The sequence below is a fragment of the Muntiacus reevesi genome, chromosome 11, assembly GCF_963930625.1.
Source record: "Muntiacus reevesi chromosome 11, mMunRee1.1, whole genome shotgun sequence".
Taxonomy (NCBI): Eukaryota; Metazoa; Chordata; class Mammalia; order Artiodactyla; family Cervidae; genus Muntiacus; species Muntiacus reevesi.
Genome location: NC_089259.1, coordinates 9,115,799 through 9,135,898, shown reverse-complemented (window position 1 = coordinate 9,135,898; position 20,100 = coordinate 9,115,799).

Sequence of the window (20,100 nt, the reverse complement as noted above, 5' to 3'; positions counted from 1 at the left end):
GTTTGGGCTGCTGTAACACATTAATTACCATAGACTAGGTGGCTTACCAGGGACGGGGGAGCCTGGTGGGCTGCCGTCTATGGGGTCGGACAGAGTCGGACACGACTGAAGCGACTTAGCAGCAGCAGCAGCAGCAGGTGGCTTACGGGGCTTTCCAGGTGGCTCAGTGGTAAAGAATTGGCCTGCTAATGCAGGATACGCAGGAGATGCAAGGTCAATCTCTGCATCTGGAAGGTTCCCTGGAGAAGGAAATGCCACTCCAATATTGTTGCCTGGAAAATTCCATGAACAGAGGAGCCTGGTGGGCCACAGCCCATGGGATTGCACAGAGTCTGATATGACTGAGCCACAGTCTGCCCCGTGGCTTGTAAACAGTAGAATATATATTTCTCCTGGCTTTGAAGGTTGAAAGTTTGAGAACAAAGATGTCCTCGTGGTCAAGTTCTCATGAGAACCTTCTTCCAGATTACAGACTGCGGACTTGTTAGGAGGGCCTGGCAGGAAACCCGTGTCTTTCCTTTAAAGAGCAGTAATCCCATTTCTGAGGGCTCCACTCTTATGACCTATTTACTTCTCAAGGGCTCCACCTCTTAACACCATCACAGTTCAGAGTTAAGATTTCAACATATGAATTTGGGGAGGGAGGGACAAAAATTCAGTTCTTTTTTTTTTCAGTGGGTTTTGTCATACATTGATATGAATCAGCCATTAGTTACACGTATTCCCCATCCCGATCCCCTCAGTTCTTAACAATCAGAATTTGAGTAGAAATGAATGAGGAAAAGGGGATGAATGGTTTGAAAAAAAAACAACACATCTAATTCTGAATTTTCATTGTTTTAATTTTTCTTTTCATTTAAAATTTTTTTAAAACAGCTTTTTTCTCTGTCTTTCGTCTTGCCATTTTTGCCTTAGCAATGAATTCCTCTGCTCCACCGTGAGGGCTTCCTGAGGACAGGGGTGTGTTTCACTTGCCCATGTTGAGCTAGCACCCCACAAGATACGCAGCATGCCCTGTAGCCTCAGAGAAAGAACTTAATAGGAAAACACTCAAATTAATCCTAAGGAGGAGAACCTTAACCAACAAAGGAATTATGGGCAAAATCTATGTTTATAAAACCAGTTGTTTAGAAATCACACCATTCTGAACATTAAGCCTTTGTTCATTAAATGCTTTGAGACTATCTTCTCCCAGTTCTTGGTGTCTCCCTATAACACAATAGCCTGCAGAAACACTGGTGTAAATTAATCTGCTTCTACATTTGGCCCGTGCTGAGTATGTAACTGTCACATAAGAGAGGAACTGAGGGCAGAGACCTAAGTTCTGTTATCTGCTCTCAAGAGTCATGCAGTTCAGGAATCAGGAAGAGAAAGAAAGAGGTGATTCCCACCCCCACCCCCCATCTTTTTAACATCTGGTCTGACCACGAGGCAAGATTTTTGAGTCAGTGAATTATCTTTGGCACTTTCTCCTCTGCTTGTTGCATCTAGTTTGCCTAATTTCCCATTACTTTTCATTTTTCTGTATATTCACTTCACTCTTTTCATATTCCAAAATTGTTAGCTCCCAATTCTCTTCCTTCTGACCCCATTACCCTCCAAGAATAACAGAGATGGTGAATCAACCAAGACATGTTTGCACATTTAGATTCTTAATCTAGATGAGTCTTTGACTGGTAGAATTTTAAGCCATGAAATCAAGTAGAAATTGTGTGTATGTGTGTGTGTGTGTGTGTGTTATTTTGGTCAGAGGACTTCAGTACATAGACAGGTCAGTTCTGCCTAGAATATGATCCAAAATTCATTTTTCTTAATGTGCTTCTGGATTTTCAATATTCCATTTTTCATTAATAATTCAATATTAACAACCACTTAAATGTTCAAATAAAGTTTGTTCAAAATATTTGCCTTCCCTCTTTAAATTCTGAAATGCCAGTTTCTCTGAATAATCCAGTTTTTTCAAAGTGATTTCCAAAAGCAAGGGAAATGTCTGAGGTCTGAGGATAGTTTGACTGGCACTGGCGGCCATTCTTATAAGAGTCTTTTCTATGTTCAGTATTTTGTAGTTGGGAATGACTTGTAAAAATCATATTTGGAATTTTCAGAAGCCTATGCACCTCTGAACCCCTGTCTAAGGTAACTAGATTTTTAAAATGCAGCAGCATGGTACAAGGGATGAAATAGATCCAGTTATTGGGAAATATGCAGGGAATTCATGATAGAAGTCCATGAATGAGAAAATGGGGCTCCATCCTGGAAAGGTAGGTGCTGAGAGAGAGAGGGACTCACCATGACCGAAGGGAAGAGAAGAGCTGTGGGGGCTGAAGTGCTGAGTGCTCCAGAGCTCAGTCGCGCCCAACTCTCTGCAACACCATGGGCTGCATCCTACCAGGCCACTCTGTCCATGGGCTTCTCAGGCAAGAATCCTGGAGTGGGCTGCCATTTCCTCATTCAGGGGATCTTCCTGACCCAGGATGGAACCTACGGATTCTTGAAGGGCTGAGCCATGATAGTTAATAGACAAGGTTAAAATATACATCTAAAAGCTAAATTTGACTTATTTCATAGGAATGATAGTGTGTGTGTGTGAGAGAGAGAGAGAGAGATGGATCTTATTTTCTCTGGAACTTGACTAAAGCCACCTGTGAGAAGTGGAATGGCACCCAGCAGCAGTCTTCATGGAAACATGCCTGAGATTGTTTCAGCTAGCCCTTGGGGTCAGAACCATTCTTGCAATAATACTTGGTTGTTATTTAGCATGATGTGTATTTCTGTATAGTATTATGTGTTGACATTTACGCTGATGGTGCAAAAGCAATGATAGGTGAAATTGATGGTGCCATAGCACAAATTGTGGCAGGGGCATTATACTCTTCACAGCCATATACTGTCAGCTAAAAAAAAAAAAAAGTACCAGTTTTAGTTAAGAATGCCCTTGAATGGACCTGGTGAGCCCCTGACTAAGGCCCTGAGCTTGCAGTGCAGGCTGGCCAAGTTTGATCTCTGATCAGGGAACAAGGTCCTACATGCCGCAAGTGAAAGATCCCACGTGCCACAGCTGAGATTTCACAGAGCCAAATAAATCATATTAAAGACAGAATGCCCTTGAAGGAGTGAAAGAATATCAAGCTGATCAAATGTTGACCCTTGAATATGCGTCTTTTTAATATTCTGTGCGACAAAATGACAGACTTGCTTAAGCTGCCACTGCATATAGGAATGTAGTGGTTGTCTTGAGAAAACTATCTGTGCTGTTGTTTCAGTTGCACGGTGAAGGGAGCTTCTTCATGCAGTGCTGTTTATACTTGAAAGAAAAATTGGCAGATGATTTATGGTTATTTAGACATATTTTGTTAAGATTCTCTCAAAAGTGAAGAAATGAATGGGTCTTGTCCCAAAAAACAATTAACAGTATTTACTGCCAGTGATGAAAATGGAGCTTCCTAGTGAAACTTAGAATTTTGGAAAATGTGTACACACCATGGTGAGATTCCCTAATAATTAAGAATTTCTAATGAGATGGTAGTATGTTAATGGATGCACTTTTTTGATATTGTGTGATGAATAATGTCAAGATTTTCCAGATAACTAATACATGTTACAAAGTCGTGTATTGGTAAAAGCCTGTTCAAATTGCAAGACAGAGCAATGAGTTTTAATGTATCAAAAGATAAAAACTTCACTCATATGGTTTCATATACCACATTGCAACTAATCTTTTTAGAAACATCACTTGTTGAATTTTATTTCTGTTGAGGAAGCAAAGTGGATAGAATATCAAGGAAAAGTGAAAGGGAGCTTACAGCTCTAAAATATATGTGTGATCTTCATAAAGTCTACTTAATCAATATTAATAATGTTGAATAAACATTACTTTATTTTTTGTTTTCCTCTATTTTCAACTTTTAACTTAATCAAGTTGGTTAACCTGATGTTAATTCACTTATATTTTAAATTTTCTGGTGTATTTTAATAATCTTTTATTGTTTTTGTTTCACTCAGTATTGTTTTCCTTTCTTATCAGAGAATAACAAAAGTATTCTTGATCCTTTTTTCATTTCCTCTGTTTGTTATATATATATATATACTCCTTTAATTTTCTTAAAGATTTTTGTTACGTCTCTAACATTCCTATTTGCTCTTTTGTTTGAACAATGGCTATGGTACTCAGGATCTCTTTCCTCTTGTAAAAATAAGACAATGAACAAACCATTTCAAACTTTTGTCATCACAAAATTTTATTTGCAATATTTTAAGACCAATACAATGTAATAATAACAGCTTTTTAAATATAAAAGTTATTAGTTATTAATAGATTTGACATTTTCAAACAAGTTTATTTACTATTCATTGCTTCTTTTACCAAGTCTTTCTTCTAGATTTATTTCCTCATGTATACTATGAGAAATCTTAATTCTTTTTGCCTTGTAACTATCTACCCCTCTAGGTTATCTTTTTGTTATCATTTTTGTTTCTATTTTAATCTGTCCTGTATTTATTTTTGCAGTTGTATACATATTTTTCTATCTTTCTAATATAAAACTTTGTATATACTCTTTATATTCTAGTGTGTTTTTCACTATATAACACATCGAGTAAATAACTCCGAATAAGTTCATAGAGATTTGTTAATCTTTTTAATAGCATTATAGTATTCTATTTTATAGTTGAACCTTAGTTTATTCAAATAGTCTCCAATGGATGGTTATTTCTAATATTTTGATAAGACAAATGTCCACCATGAATAATCTTGTACATATATTGTTGAGTTTTATTGAGATATAGCCTTAGGATAAATTCTTAGTAGTGGAATTGCTGGGTCAAATAATAAATACACACTTTATGGTTTGATTTATTTTTTAAATACCGTGAGGTTGAATTGTGTTACTTAAATCTGAATATTTATGTTCTTAATTTTTTCCTAAAATGTTTTAGCCATTATTTCTTCAAATACTGCTTCTGTTTATACTTGGATCTATAGTTTGTTAGAATTTCCCAATACTGTAACACTTTTCTTTCATATGCTTCAGTTTATTATCATTATGTACTGCATTTTAGATGAATTCATTAGGCATATCTTCATATTTAATAATTTTCTTTCAGTTGTGTCAATTCTATATTGGGTATATTATATATATATATATAATCTATTATAATTTTTTCAGTGGCTATATTTTGTTTTTCTGATTTTCTAATTGATATATTTTTATAACTACTAATATTTAATTCATCCCTGCCTCTTCCTTCATAACTTCTTGTCCTATTTAAATGTGTTCTTTTTTATTGTGGTAAAAGTCATATAATACAAAATATACTATTTTAACCACATTTAACTGTACAGTTCAATAACACTAAGTATATTCACTTTGTTTTTTAAGTCTCACCATCATCCATCTCCCAAATTTTTCACCTTCCTACACTGAAGCTCTGTCCCCACTGAACATTAATTCTTATCCGCCCCCCCCCCCCCGACCCCTCACACCTCAGCCCCTGGCATATACCTTCTGACTCTGTGATTTTGAATGTTCTAGGTAACTCATATAAATGGAATCAAGTAGCATTTGCCTGCATCTAATGTACACTGGGTTGCATTTTTACAGCTAATTGTTGTCCCAGGCAGATCGCACCTTTCATTTCCCCGTCCTTGTGCTATACTGCAGCTTCTCCTTAGTCATCTGTTTGATGCCTGCTGGTGCACACATGTTCAGCCCACCCTCCCCCTCTGGTGTCCATGTGTTTGGTCTCTACATCTGTCTCTGTTTCTGCTTTGCAAATAACCTCTTGTTCTTGATCTTAAGCTTTTCATCTCTTTCAGGTCTTAGAGTATATATTTTAAAATTATTTCCAAGCTTGCTATTTTAATTTCTTGGGACATAAATTCTTCCATTTGATGAGTATTCTGTCTGTCATAAAGTTAGTTTCTTCTTGTTCTTTGAAGTATCTGTTGTAGCTACTCCTGAGTAGAAATTTTATTGCTGTTTGCTTTCCTACCTTGGTCTCACCCGTCCTTGTCTGAAGGTTCTGATATCATGTCACTCATTTTTTGGGGGGTTTCCAATACTAAATTATGTCATGTTGCAAATTGAGAGCTTTTATCATTTGGGAATATTGCTAGAACCCATCTTTGAACCATCATGTAGCAAATTACTCAACTTTTCTAAGATTATCTTTTTTAATCTAGATAATGTAAGTATTAAAAGCATACATCTTGTAGGATTGTTATGAAACTTTACTTTGTTACTGTACATGAAGAACTTAGAACAGTCCTGGCACACAGGAGTCACCATGTAAACATTCATTATTATTTTATCGTCATTATCACAATCCCTGGCATATTGTTGGCACATAGCAGATATTTCACAAATGGGCATTCTGGGTATTACTTCTACTCCTTGGACTTCTGGTGTCCTCTAACTTTCAGGTCATGTTACTGCACCTTTAAAGATTCCTGTTATCACACACTGTCTCTGTTCCTTTCTGAACTAACCCTGATGAGACAAATTAGGTGGTTTCAGGGGACACATATCAGGACAGTATTGTCTTCCAAAAGTGAATCTCGGGCTCTAGGAAAGGAACAGTGTTCTTCATTCTACTGAATTCAATTCTCTTTGCACTCTGAGCCAGCATGAGTCAGGACCCATGGTCATTCAGCTGAAGAAAGATGCCAGTGAAGAGTGGGCGATGGTAGTTGAAAAACAGATGCTTTGTTGGCCTCATGTATCTTCAGTTCCTAGGAATTACTTCAGTTCCTATTGTATAATTAAAGCTAAATATTAGTTTCTATAATGCAAGTAGTAGAAATTAGAAAATTAAATTCCCAGAACCAAATACCTGGCCTTACTATTAATGTTAGGCTGAGAAAACCCTCTTAGACAACAACGAAAACATTGAGGGTAATAGTTAAGATCCTAAGCCTTAAAGTCAGTCTTCAGGGTTCACACTAAACTTTTTTACCTCTTGAGGTCTATGTTTTCTCAGGAGCAAAGTGGAAATGATAATAATATGGTTATTTTGAGTTAAAATATGCAAAGCACTTGGAACACTAATTAATATAAGTTAAGTACCAAATAGATGCTTATCATTATCTTGCTATAGATTTTTGGCCAGAGGAGGACTTTGAGGAAGATATGGAGCTTTGAAAGAGGAATTCTAAGGACAATGATTTAATTGCTATGAAAGAAAGCCTATCAGATTAGTTCAGTTGTGAATATAAACCAGGGAGTCTGCAGATGGGTGTTTAAAGATGAGGACGTGGCTGAGTGCGGCATGGCTTTCCTTTTAGATGAGACAGATCTCTCTTGGTCACAGGGAGGTTGATGGGAGTGGGGCCTTAACTGGAGCTGTTCACATCTGGGGAGTCTCTGCAATTTTTGTCTGGATTTCCCCAGCCACTTTTGGTCTTTTCCTGGGATGGTCTCCCAAGGTCTTGTGTGTTGAGGCAGTGTTTCCCTTTCCCAAGCCATACAAATGATCACAGTCCAGGAATATGAGTAGGTGTGAGTAAAAGAGGAACCATTGAAACCAGTGGATAACTGGAAGATTGCAAAAGATACAGCTGAAGTCCCTACTCAGCTTTTGAGGATGAATCACACAATTCCTGCTATTAGTTACAATGTCACTGGGGGACAAAACAATGTTTCTTCTGCTCTTCTTTAAACTCATGTCATAGGCAAGTTTGTCACGTATTTATAAATGCCTATTTTCCATGCAACTGAAAGTCTTCTATGGAATATATCTGGTAGACCCTAAGTTTTAAAATAAAGTTTGCATATCTCCAGGGGAAGTTAACTTAGGGTTCTACATTTTTTAGCACTTCTAAAGTTTTCAGCATCAGAATTGAGTGTGTTGAGGAAACCAAAACTGAGAAAGATACATGTACCCCAATGCTCATTGCAGCACGATTTACAGTAGCTAGAGCATGGGAATGACCTAGATGTTCACTGGCAGATGAATGGATACAGACGTTTGGTGCATATACACAGTGGAATATTACTCAGCCTTAAAAAGGAACACAGTTGACTCAGTTCTAATGAGGTGGATGAACCTAGAGCCTATTAACAGAGTGAAGTTTCAGTCAGAAAGAGAAAGATAAATATCATCTACTAGCGCATATATACAGAATCTAGAAAGATGGTACTGATGAATTTATTTGCAAGGCAGCAATGGAGAAACAGACACAGAGAAGAGACTTATGGACACGGGAGAGGGGAGGAGAGGTGAGCTGTATGGGGAGAGTAACATGGAAACTTGTATTACCATATGTAAGATAGATAGCCAACAGGAATTTGCTCAGATTCAGATTCTCAGGCAACTCAAACAGGGGGGTGGGGTGGGGAGGGAGATGGGAAGGAGGTTCAAGAGGGAGAGGATATGTCTACACCTGTGGCTGATTCATGTTGATGTTTGACAGAAAACAATAAACTTATATAAAGCAGTTATACTTCAGTTAGAAAAAAACAAATTTTTAAAAAATATTTTAAAAATACTTAAAAAAAAGAATTGAGTTTGGCTTATTCAGCAATTAATTTTCTTTCCAAATGGAAGGTATTAAGGAAGAAGATTACATATTAATCAGCATGACAATGTTATATGTGAAGAAGTATCATGAAGAATGCTAGAAAGGAATTAAGCTCAAATAATTCTATAATCCGTAGGCTGATTTTAAGGTTTCCAATTCCAGGATACTGAAAACATCAAATACTTTATACGATACAGGGCCAACATCCTCATTCAAATGTAAGTACACATTTGCATTCTAGGGCCAAATGTAAATACTTTTGGATTGCCCACTCAAGCAAGGTTGATCAAGCTTTTCAAACTTTCAAGTAATTGATAATGGTATTAAAATTAAATATCCCTCCTCTAAGTTCTCTGAACCCTAGATTCTGTTTCTAGAGTTAAACAATCAAAAAACAAAACAAAATAAAACACTCAAACGGACTTGAAAATGCCACTAAAACCACCAGAGTTTCATGTTGAAAAATTGGAGTTAAATATTTCTTATTCAAGGACGGGGAGAACCCAGACAATTTCTTTTGGCAGATTTTACTTTAGCTCATCAACCAGAGAACCTGAGGTCTTTGCCAAAGAAATATGCAAATATGTGTTTGATTAAATAAGACGGAAACTTTATTGCTGAGGTATTGCTTTTCTTTCCGTTTCTAACTTCCTTCATTTCATGCCCACTGAACCAAGTCTAACTAAGACCTCCATGACTTTCTGTAGGACAGTGACCCTCTGTTTCTAAAGGAAGCCTGCTAGTTTCCTGTGAATATAAAACCAATGGGTGAACTTCGGTCATCCTCCTGCAAGTGTGAGGGGGACAGGTGTGGGGGAGGGGCGTGGGGGAGGGGCGTGGGGAAGGGGGCGCCAGGGTTCCTCATGGATATGTCCCGAGTGAGACTCTTCATGAGAAATAAGAAAAATCCATCCTGTCAAAACTTCACGTGCTGCGGCTTTATCACCGTGATTACACCGAGGTTTTGCTTTAGAGAGCTCTGGATTTTAAATTGAAAGTCAAATATAATTTGCCATGAGAAACATGAAGTGAGTGACTAGAACGTGGCTAACGAGGCCCAGTCAGGGGGATCAGTGCCTGTGATAACTAGCCTCAGCGCGGGGTGGGTCTCAGCGGGGTGGGAGAGGCAGGTTGGCGGCCCAGGGTTTGCTCAAGGGCCACAGGCTCTGGATTGGTTCCGATGGTGAGATGGCTAAACTGGGGAGAGTCCATTCAGTTCTTTGGCTGTTGGGGGGCAGAGATACTATTTTAGCTCCTATGTAAAAACTAAACAATGCAGCAAAAGACAAACAGCTTGAGTTGAGAAACAGCACTTTAGGGATATGAACACATATTTACTGAGTGCTTCACTGGTGCCTGGAATTGTGCTTGGTCCTTTCCATATCGTTACTTAATTAATACTCACTAAAGCTATGATCAACCTAGACAGCATATTAAAAAGCAGAGACATTACTTTGTCAACAAAGGTCCGTCTAGTCAAGGGTATCATTTTTCCAGTGGTCATGTATGGATGTGAGAGTTGGACTATAAAGAAAGCTGATCACCAAAGGATTGATGCTTTTGAACTGTGGTGTTGGATTACTTTGTCAACAAAGGTCCGTCTAGTCAAGGGTATCATTTTTCCAGTGGTCATGTATGGATGTGAGAGTTGGACTATAAAGAAAGCTGATCACCAAAGGATTGATGCTTTTGAACTGTGGTGTTGGAGAAGACTCTTGAGAGTCTCTTGGACTGCAAAGAGATCCATCTAGTCTATCCTAAAGGAAGTCAGTCCTAAATATTCATTGGGAGGACTGATGCTAAAGCTGAAACTCCAATACTTTGGCCAACTGACTCATTGGAAAAGACTCTGATGCTAGAAAAGATTGAGGGCAGGAGGAGAAGGGGACGATAGAGGATGAGATGGGTGGATGGGATCACTGAATTCATGGACATGAGTTCGAGTAAGCTCCAGGAGTTGGTGATAGACAGGGAGACCTGGCGTGCTGTAGTCCATGGGGTCACAAAGAGTCAGACACTATTGAACAACTGAACTGAACTGAACCAATAGGTTTTATGTCCACATTTTGGAAATGAGGAAACTGAAACTTTGAGAAAGGAGGTGACTCATCAAAAATCTTACATTTAGAGCAAAGTGAGGGGAATTAACTTTTTCTGGGCCTCTATTAAGCAATCCTAGGTTGTCTTCTGGGCCTGGTACAAGCATATATTATATCTGAAAGTTGGTATTAGGGTCATATTTTTGCAGGAGAACCAACTGAATCTCAGAGAAAATAAATAGATTAACCCAGGGTGAGAGAGGCTAGTCAATGAAGAATTAGGTTTTGAACTCAACTTCACTGATAGGGAAGCCTATCCTTTTACTTTTACTTTTATTTCATGTTTAAGAGAATGATGGGATGCTGAATAGAACGGGGAGCTCAGTTCAGTGTTCTATGATGACCTATCTAGGTAAGATGAGGGAGGTCAGAGGGAAACTCAAGAGCAATCAGCTATATATATCTATGAGATATGTATATGTATATATATATATCTGATTCATGTAGTTGTACAGCTGAAACTAACACAACATTGTAAAGCAATTATACTTCTATTAAAAGTAAATAAAAAGAAAGTGATGGGTAAGCCGAGGATGAATTGATTTTTAGAGAGCCCTTCATCTTCAAAGCTGTCCTGAGTATCTCTTTTTTTATCTCAGAAGATAGCTTACTGCTAGAGCATTTCTGGTCCTTCTTTTTGGACTATCTTACTTGTTACATCAGGATTTTATAGCAGGCTTGATTTGACCCTAGTAGGTATAGCAATGAGGTACATAGCAAATGCTATTAAATTTTCTCTCAGGTTACCTCAGAAGGCAGGTTAATGCACTCTTCTGCCAACTTTTGTTCCCTCACTGACCACCTCCAATCCCTTCTGGAAATCCACACGTTTAGATAGCCTAAATGCACAGTTCACCCACTTGGTGTTCAAAGAGGGTTTGCAGTCACATGACCAGTATGGAAGAGATGAGGTGGGTAGTTCTTCTGGTCCCATTAAGTTGTTTGAAAGGCTTGGTTTTGTGTCGGGAAGGCTGAGCTCTTTCTGTTTGCTGTGTGCCTTGCAGGAGGCCATCTGGGAATCGTGCACGCAAACACAGATCCTCTCTGATTTTGGCAGCACCTCAGTGGGGTTTGTTCAAGTGCAAGCGCTTCAGGTTTATGATTCACTGTGCTTGCTGATAATTCAGCGGGAGTTTTTTGTTTGTTTTTTTTTCCCCCTAGGAGTCTTAAATACAGATGCAATGGCAGATGCAAAGCTCCAGTAATAGAAATAATGAAACAGGTAAATGTCAGAATTGTCTGTCCCTTAATTCTGTTTTGACCAAACTGGGCTTCAGTGACTAAGGACTCAGAACTTCCCTCTCAGGCCCTAGCAGGGTGGATGGGAAGCCTGAAAACCCATACATTCAATTCAGAAAGCCCGGGGCTTCACTCTTGAATTGGTTGAATTTGAGTAACTTAATAACTCCCCTGAAATGATATTTCTTCATCTGTAAAAGAATCCTTATCCCTTTCTCAAAGGTTAAAAATTAACATGACACATCAAACGTGGAAGCAGCTAGTTAAAGACTTAACATGCATTAAAGGTTGGATGAAAGATTCCCTTGTTTGATGAAATCTCCCCTTGTTAATTGTGTGACCTTAGGTGAGTTACTTAACCTTCCTGAGTTTCGGATTCCTCTTCTGTAACACTGTGAAAATAATACCTAATTTATAGTGTAGTTATGAGTATTAAATGGCAGAGTCTAGGTAAAATCATCTAGCATTGCAAGCACTCCTTTATGGCAGCTTTTATTGTTTCAAAGCCTTCCAGATTAAAGTAGAAAGGGCTCAGGTATTACTAGGGTAACCACAGCCTCCTGGTTGCCCTGGCCAGAATCTGTTCTGGCAAAATTATTCATGGAACATTCTTTACACTCAAATAATTTCATATAAATTCTATGATCATTTAAAGTATAATTCATACGTGGAGAACAGGCTGATCTAGGAGAAGGAGAGAGCACAACAGTAATTTCTCACCCATGAGTAATGTTTGTCTACCCATGGGGTAGTTTATTATTAATAATTTGGTCTTATGAGGTCATTGCTTGTTATTAAGTAGATAACCATCTGTGAGTAAGAAACTAAATGCACAAAAAATGCACCGGCAGAGTACTTGCATTTTTCCTCATTTTCCACCTAATAATATCCATTTTTCAAGACCACAGAGCTTTCAGGCTGCCCTGTGCCTGATAAAGATGCCCTCCTGTTGTTCAAAAGGGGGGGATGTAAGTCCGCTGGCTACACGCATGGCATCCTGAACTTGCCAGTGTTTCTAAGAAGGTGGCCTCTCCTCACCCACCCCTCACTCCCAGCACACGTCCCTTCTCTGATTTTTGCTTCTGGAATCTCCTTGTTCTGCCGATAACCTTCAAATGGGGAGAGTGATGGTGGTTAATTTCTTCCTCAAGATCTTAGCAAACTCTCCTGCCTCCCTCCTGGCGCAGAGGTACAGAAAGGCAGGCACCTTCGTCTCCAGACGGCTTGAGGGCAGGGAGGAATGCGCTCCCGACTCTCCCTTTGGCACTCTGCGCTGGTCCCCGCCCCGCCACATCCTGTCTTCCTCATCCGGGGAGGAGCGAAGGAGAAGCAAGTGGGAAACAAAACGGTGGTTTTATATCCTTAAGGACCACCAGCCTTTGATGAGGCAAATCTCAGGTGAGCTGGAAGCACCAAGAGAAGCAGATATTTGCTTTCACTCTCCACTAACCCTGACCCTCTCCTTTTCCTTTCCAGTCCCTTTAAGCTTCCTCCTCTAGAGAGGGAAGAGAAGTCAGTGATCATGGGGCCCACTCTCATTGCCTATGATCATTGTCCCGCTCCTGGAGTGGAGCCCCTGATTTGATCCTTTGAAATGTAGGTTGTCTTTCTTAGCCATCACTGTGTGGAGCTGGTAGGATCTCTCTGTTACACAGGTAGTGGACCTTTCATTTAACTTCCTTCAGCATAATAGAGACTAGGCAGTAAGTCTGAAAATATGTATTATGAGATATGTTTTTAAAAATCAGACCATCTATAAAAATAGGTAAATCAAGAGTTGGCAAATATGTTTTGGTAAGGGTCCAGATATTTTAGACTTTGCAGGCCACAGATAGTTCCACTGCATAGCTTCCTCCTCTGGTCTCCCGCCTCCTTCATTTTAAGTTGTTTTGCTATTGCTCTGGCTGCACCGGGTCCTTGTTGCTGCTCGCGGGCTTTCTCCAGGTGCAGTGAGTGAGGGCTGCTCTCTAGTCGCCACGTGCTGGCTTCTCTCGCTGCAGAACACGGGCTCCAGGTGCAGGCGCTTCGCTGGTTGCTCCCTATGGGCTCCGTGGTTGCCCCACAGCATAAGGGATCTTCCGGGGCCAGGGACTGAACCCGCGTCCCCAGCACTGTCAGGCAGATTCTCAACCACTGGACCACCAGGGATTAAATCCTTTCCTCCTTCTTATTAACAAGACCTTTAAAAAGTAAATATATGTATTCTTTCAGGCCACAGATAAGCTTCCTGCTGACCAGATTTGACATCTGGGGTGTTATTGGCAGCTCCCAGTATAAAAGATAATAATAAAAAAAACACCAAGAGTATCTCCCTCTCATTTCAAGAAACAGAAGAACATCATTAATATTGAAACTCATCTGTATCTATCTTTACTGTATCCCCTTTCTTTACTCTGGGAGTTAAGCACTAGTTTCCATTCTGAGTTTATCATTCCTTTGCTTTTCTTGACAGTTTTACCTTTCATACATGTATCCCTTGTATTGTCTTTTATGTGTGGCCCTCGATTGCGTGAACATAGCACAATTTATTCATCCATTTTCCTGTTGATGGACATTTGTTTCCAGCTTTTACCATTATAGAAAACACTCTTTTGTACATCTTTGTAAATATGCTCAGCCTATAACTTTTATTGTCTTTTAAAAAACTGAGGAACACAGAAGGGAGATGTGACTTAGAGAGGAAGTAAAATTGACATTAGATGTGATCTTTCTTAGAGTTCCCAAGTTCAAACCCTGACTGACACCTTTCCTTTATAGGACAGCCCTTACTTATAGAGTACCACTTCTAGACCTTCCTTCTGGAATATTTCCAAGGAGGGAGCAGTGTATGGGTGTATCCACTCCCTCCCAGGCACAGCCTGCACACTGACCCTGAGTGTGGACAATGCCTTTGGCTCTAAAAATAAATTTAAAGGAACTTCCAGAAAATAACTATACAATTTTTGTGGGTTCTGATATATTTGGTCTTAAATAGCGTGAGAAGTACAGACCATATGGTATTTTAACTTTGTCTGGATTGAGTTGTAAACAAACTCAGTCTAATATTTTTCCCTTTTACAGTTTCCCCTGGAACATGCAATGAAAAATCACATAGACAGGAGTATGCCTTTTTTTCGGAATATGCCCGTTCCTGTTCTACATTGGTTTTAATTGTCAGTTATATGATGTCTTAATATTAGGCAGGACAAATCCTTTCTTCCTCAATGCTTCTTTTAAACTGTGGTATCATATACATTTTTGAAATGATATGTAGTATGTTGCTTTGTTTGTAAAATCTCTTGTTTTTTACTGAACTTATGAATCTATTATAATCCCATTTTTTCCCCACACAGTGGATTTGTCTTCTACATCTTGACAGTTGAATTGTCCACAGTGGTTTCCTATACCCCAATTTCTACGTCTGTCAGTCTGAAACTGAGAACTATTCTATTAAGATGGTCTTATGGTAAATGATCAAAACGGCTGCCCTCTATTTTGCTGGACTCACAGAATCAGCCTTGTGCAATCAATTCCTTTCCAATGGCTATTTGTTTCTTTTCTTCAGAAATGACTGGACAGGGATCAGTTTTGATCTGGGTTGTCTAGATTCAACATACGTAGAGTAAGGTATACTGGGTTAATTTTACATTGTGATTCCAGTGTTAAACTCTGCTTAAGGTGGGTTTGATTCTTTCCTTAGAAGCCAAACTAAGTGTCACAGGATTTCTGTTAGGTCCAAATTAATACCACTCAACCTGATCTCATGTTACTTCTTCGCTGCCACATTTGCTATTTAAGAAGTTAAGGGATGCAGTGTAAAGATTTCTGATCCAAATCCTGCAATGACAAAGTTATATCTTTAGAAATTCCATTTTTCCAAGCACTGGAACATAGAGATGTTACTTACCTTACTTCATGCTCATGGTTATTTTTCATGCATTTTATATCACTATGCTAACTATTGTCTTGATGGACTGAAATTCTTTTCAATACCAAAATAATACCAGTTGAGAAACATCTGTGAGCAAAATATACACTCGTATTTTTTTACTTACTTTCCAAACATAATATTTTTTTTTTCCTTTTGTATTAACATCTAAACACCTCTTTTCGATTGGTTCTCACCTAATATTGATAGTGATTCAAACATCCAATCCATCTCGGCAACCACAAAATAGGCCGGTGCCTAATATTACAGCAACTACATGTGAAATCTCTTCCAGTGCAAAAGCTTATTAACATTTAAAAAGAACTAGATCCATTTATACTTTGACTACAGAGTCAATGGCTGCTGAGCAGAGCTCACTGTCTGTCATTCGCAACCTTTTCCCCTCTTTTGCATTTACCGAAACCCTTAAATACCAGCAGCCTACTAAAAATTCTCACATAAATGCACCAAAATGAAATCCCATCTTTAGCGCCAGCCCTCCAAACCCATTTCCCTCATGTTCATATAACACTGAGGGGGCTCATTTTCAGCAAATTGTCAAAAGGAAAGGTGACAGTCCATTTAGCAGTCAGCTAGTTGCTAATTGGTATCCAATGAAAATGCATCAAAATTTGAGCACTCCCGATTGAACTCTTTGAAAAGTGAGCATTCTACTAGTTTAACTCTGCTGTAGGTGGAGCCCTGATTGAGGTCTCACAGCAAGATGAGTCATCGTCCACGGCTTTCTAATGTGGATTCTTAGCCCAGAGCTTAAAAAAAAACAGCAACTCTAAGTTCATCATTTTTCTGTCTTTGATTTTCTCCTACAAGGGGTACAAGCTTGTGAGACTGTAGGCAGTAGGTCATCCATCGTATTCTGACCCAAGAATTAAAAACGAACTTTTACCTTTTTGTGAAAGTCCCCCAGTCTTGTCTGACTCTTTGCGACCACATGGACTGTAGCCTGCCAGGCTCCTCGTCCATGGAATTCTCCAGGCCAGAATACTAAAGTGGGTCAGTTCAGTTCAGTTCATTCACTCAGTCATGTCCTACTGTTTGTGACCCCATGGACTGCAGCACGCCAGGCCTCCCTGTCCATCACCAACTCCCAAAGCTTACTCAAACTCATGTCCATTGTGTCAGTGATGCCATCCAACCATCTCATCCTCTGTCGTCCCCTTTTCCTCCCACCTTCAATCTCTCTCAGCATCAGGGTCTTTTCAAATGAGTCAGTTCTTCGCATCAGGTGGCCAAAGTATTGGAGTTTCAGCTTCAGCATCAGTCCTTCCAATGAATATTCAGGACTGATTTCCTTTAGGATGGACTGGTTGGATCTCCTTGCAGTCCAAGGGACTCTCAAGAGTCTTCTCCAACACTGCATTTTAAAAGCAGTGGTTAGCTGTTCCCTTCTCCAGGGACCTTTCTGGGGCCTCTACATTAAAAAAAAAAAAAAAAAATGACGGGGAGGTAGAGGAAAGTGTGAACATCAGAGAGAGAGAATTGTAGTAAGAAGTGGTGATTTGTCATCAAGAGAAGATGACCTTGGTGTGTTCTTTCCAGAAACAGTTATGCTCCTTTTCATACATTGATGCACTCAGCCTGAGGACTGTGCCTGCCTCTGAAAGTAAGCACAGTATTATTTCTGCAGAATTCTACAGAGCTTGATCAGACTAGGAAGTCATTTCAGTGTAAAGACTTGAATTAGGACTTTCTCCAAGGCTCAATCCAACAACAAAAAAAAAAAAAAAAAAGAAGAAGAAAAATAAAGGGGGTGATGTTTTTTTCCTTGAGGATAACATTTTTAGGCACTTCCTACTAAATGCTTTTTGAATGGTTGTATATAGTAATAACCTTAAGACAAAGGTGGTGGTGTTCACTCAGGAGCCTGGAAATTTATCACTTATTCTACCTGTGCCTCTGAATCCCAGGGTCTCCTCACCACTGCACCATGAACTCTCCAATTCTTAGTACAAAGAAATCCCAAAGTACTAATGGTGTCTTGGAAGAAAATAGTGTTGTCCTAATTTTTCAAAACGGAACAGGAAAATAGGTCAAGATGAAACTTCTGAAATCATTCAATTGTAACCATTCAAAGGTTTTTGAGAAAGGTATGGAAAAAGTAAAGAGTGAGCTAGCTTTAATGAGGCTAAAGTGACTGTGCAAATCTCATTTGCCAGAAATATTGTATCTGATCTGAGAAAGGGACATTACTTTCTTATAGCTGTGGTTCTTTCATGCCAAGATACTGTGGCAACATGGTGGGTGAGGTAGAGAAGACACCTTCTTGAGTGTTAACAATATCAGTGCATAATTGAGAAGAGTTGGATTGGATCTTTAGGCATCTCAGGGTTGCTAGAATGAATACCTGGGGAAGGAAGATGTAGAAAATAGCGGAGGCAAAGTCTTTGGAGACGGAGCAAAGAAGCAAACTTTGTACCTCGCTCAGTTGCCTAGTTCATAAAATCCTAGGTAGATTTGGAAAGGAAGAGAAAGAAAAAATAGGATCTCAGAAGCAGCTAGGTTTAACTACATGAACACACAACTTCCCCTTTCTTGATCCTACTCTTTACCCTCGGAAAAAATTTCTCTATGTCTGAGAATAAGGAGGCCTGGCTTCTATAGCTCTCTGCTTACACTTAATCAGTTCCTTTATTTCTCTGTGATTCTGTCCTTCATTTATTTAATAAACATCTTTAAATATTACCTATGCTCCTCTGTGATGATTCTGTGCTTCTCATGTTCTGTAAGAGCGTATCCTTTGTGAGGACAAGGCAGGTTCCTAACAGTGTGTGGAACACAGTTGGTACTCATAGGACCTAGAGCTGGATGCATGAGTGATGATTTTTTGTGGGATTTAGTCATCTAAATCCCACAAAAAATCAGGGACCAGGTTTTCCTATTTGTAGGTCAAGTACAGTACATTATATAGAATATGTGGACTAATTGTTGATTGAATGAGTCCTAATTCTGTAGTTTTCAAAAAATGCTTATAGTTAGTATTATAATACCTGAGGCTTCCCCAGAGGCTCAGTGGCAAAGAATCCACCTGCCAAGCAGGAGATGCAGGCTCAATCCCTGGGTCAGGAAGATCCCCCGAAGAAGGAAATGGCAACCCATTCCAGTATCTTGTCTGGGAAATTCCAGGACAGAGGAGCCTGGTGGGCTAGAGTCCACAGGGTCACAAAACATTTGAACACAACCTAGGGGCTAAACAACAACAACAACAAAAGTAATAACTACTGAATTTCCTCTTGTACATGGTCTTGACCACATATGTCCCTACTTGTCGTGATATAAGTTTCCAGCATGGTTTGCATGCAGTCAGCTCACCATGAGAACCATGAAGGTGAAAAGGGCCAAGAAGAGACAGACAGCAGGGGAACGTGAAGATAGCTCCGGCTCCATGCTGTCCACTAGCGGGAGACGGGGTGAGATTACCTCATCTGTCTGCATCCACATCACTCATCCTACTGTTTTATTTGTTCCCAGAGTCCTGCTTTACTCGGGGGCTTTATATTGACTGTGTTGAGAATCTTAGTCCATTATGCTGACTCTATTTTCCTATGGCTAGTCTGGACCTTTAACACCCTGAAGGGTCCTCTTCAATTTTTCCTGTAGGTTTCAGGGGATAGCTTTTGTGCTTCTCAACAATTCCATCAGTTACCATGTGGCATCTGTCATGGGCCACCCTCTCCCTGGTTCACCACTCTCGTTTCTGCTGGGGATCCCATTGATGGCAATTCTTGCTGCTTCTTGTGTTGGTTGATAGAGTTGCTGTCACAGAGTACCACACCCTAAAGTGACTTAAACTACAGAAAGGTATTGTCTCTTACTTCTGGTGATTAGACATATGAGATCAAAGCCACACTCCCCCTGAAGGACCTAGAGAAAGAGCTGTTCTTAGAAAAGTTCTTAGCTTCTGGGAGTTCCTCGGTTGTTGCAGTAAAACTCAGATCATCACATGCTATTCTTCCTATGAACATGATGTTCTTTTTATAAGGAAACAGTTGTAATGGATTTAGACTCCACTTTAATGATCTCATATGAACTTGAATACCTGCAAAGACTGTATTTCCAAAGGAGGGCACATTCATAGGTACTAACCTGATGTGTAGAGCTGACTCACCGGAAAAGACCCTGATGCTAAAAAAGAGAGCAGGAGGAGAAGGAGGTGATAGAGGATGAGATGGCTGGGTGGCATCACCAACTCAATGGACATGAATTTGAGTAAGCTCCAGGAGATGATGAAGGACAGGGACCCTGGCATGTTGCAGTTCATGGGACCACAAAGAGTCGGACAGTACTCAGTGACTGAACGAAGAGGGGTTTGAACCTCA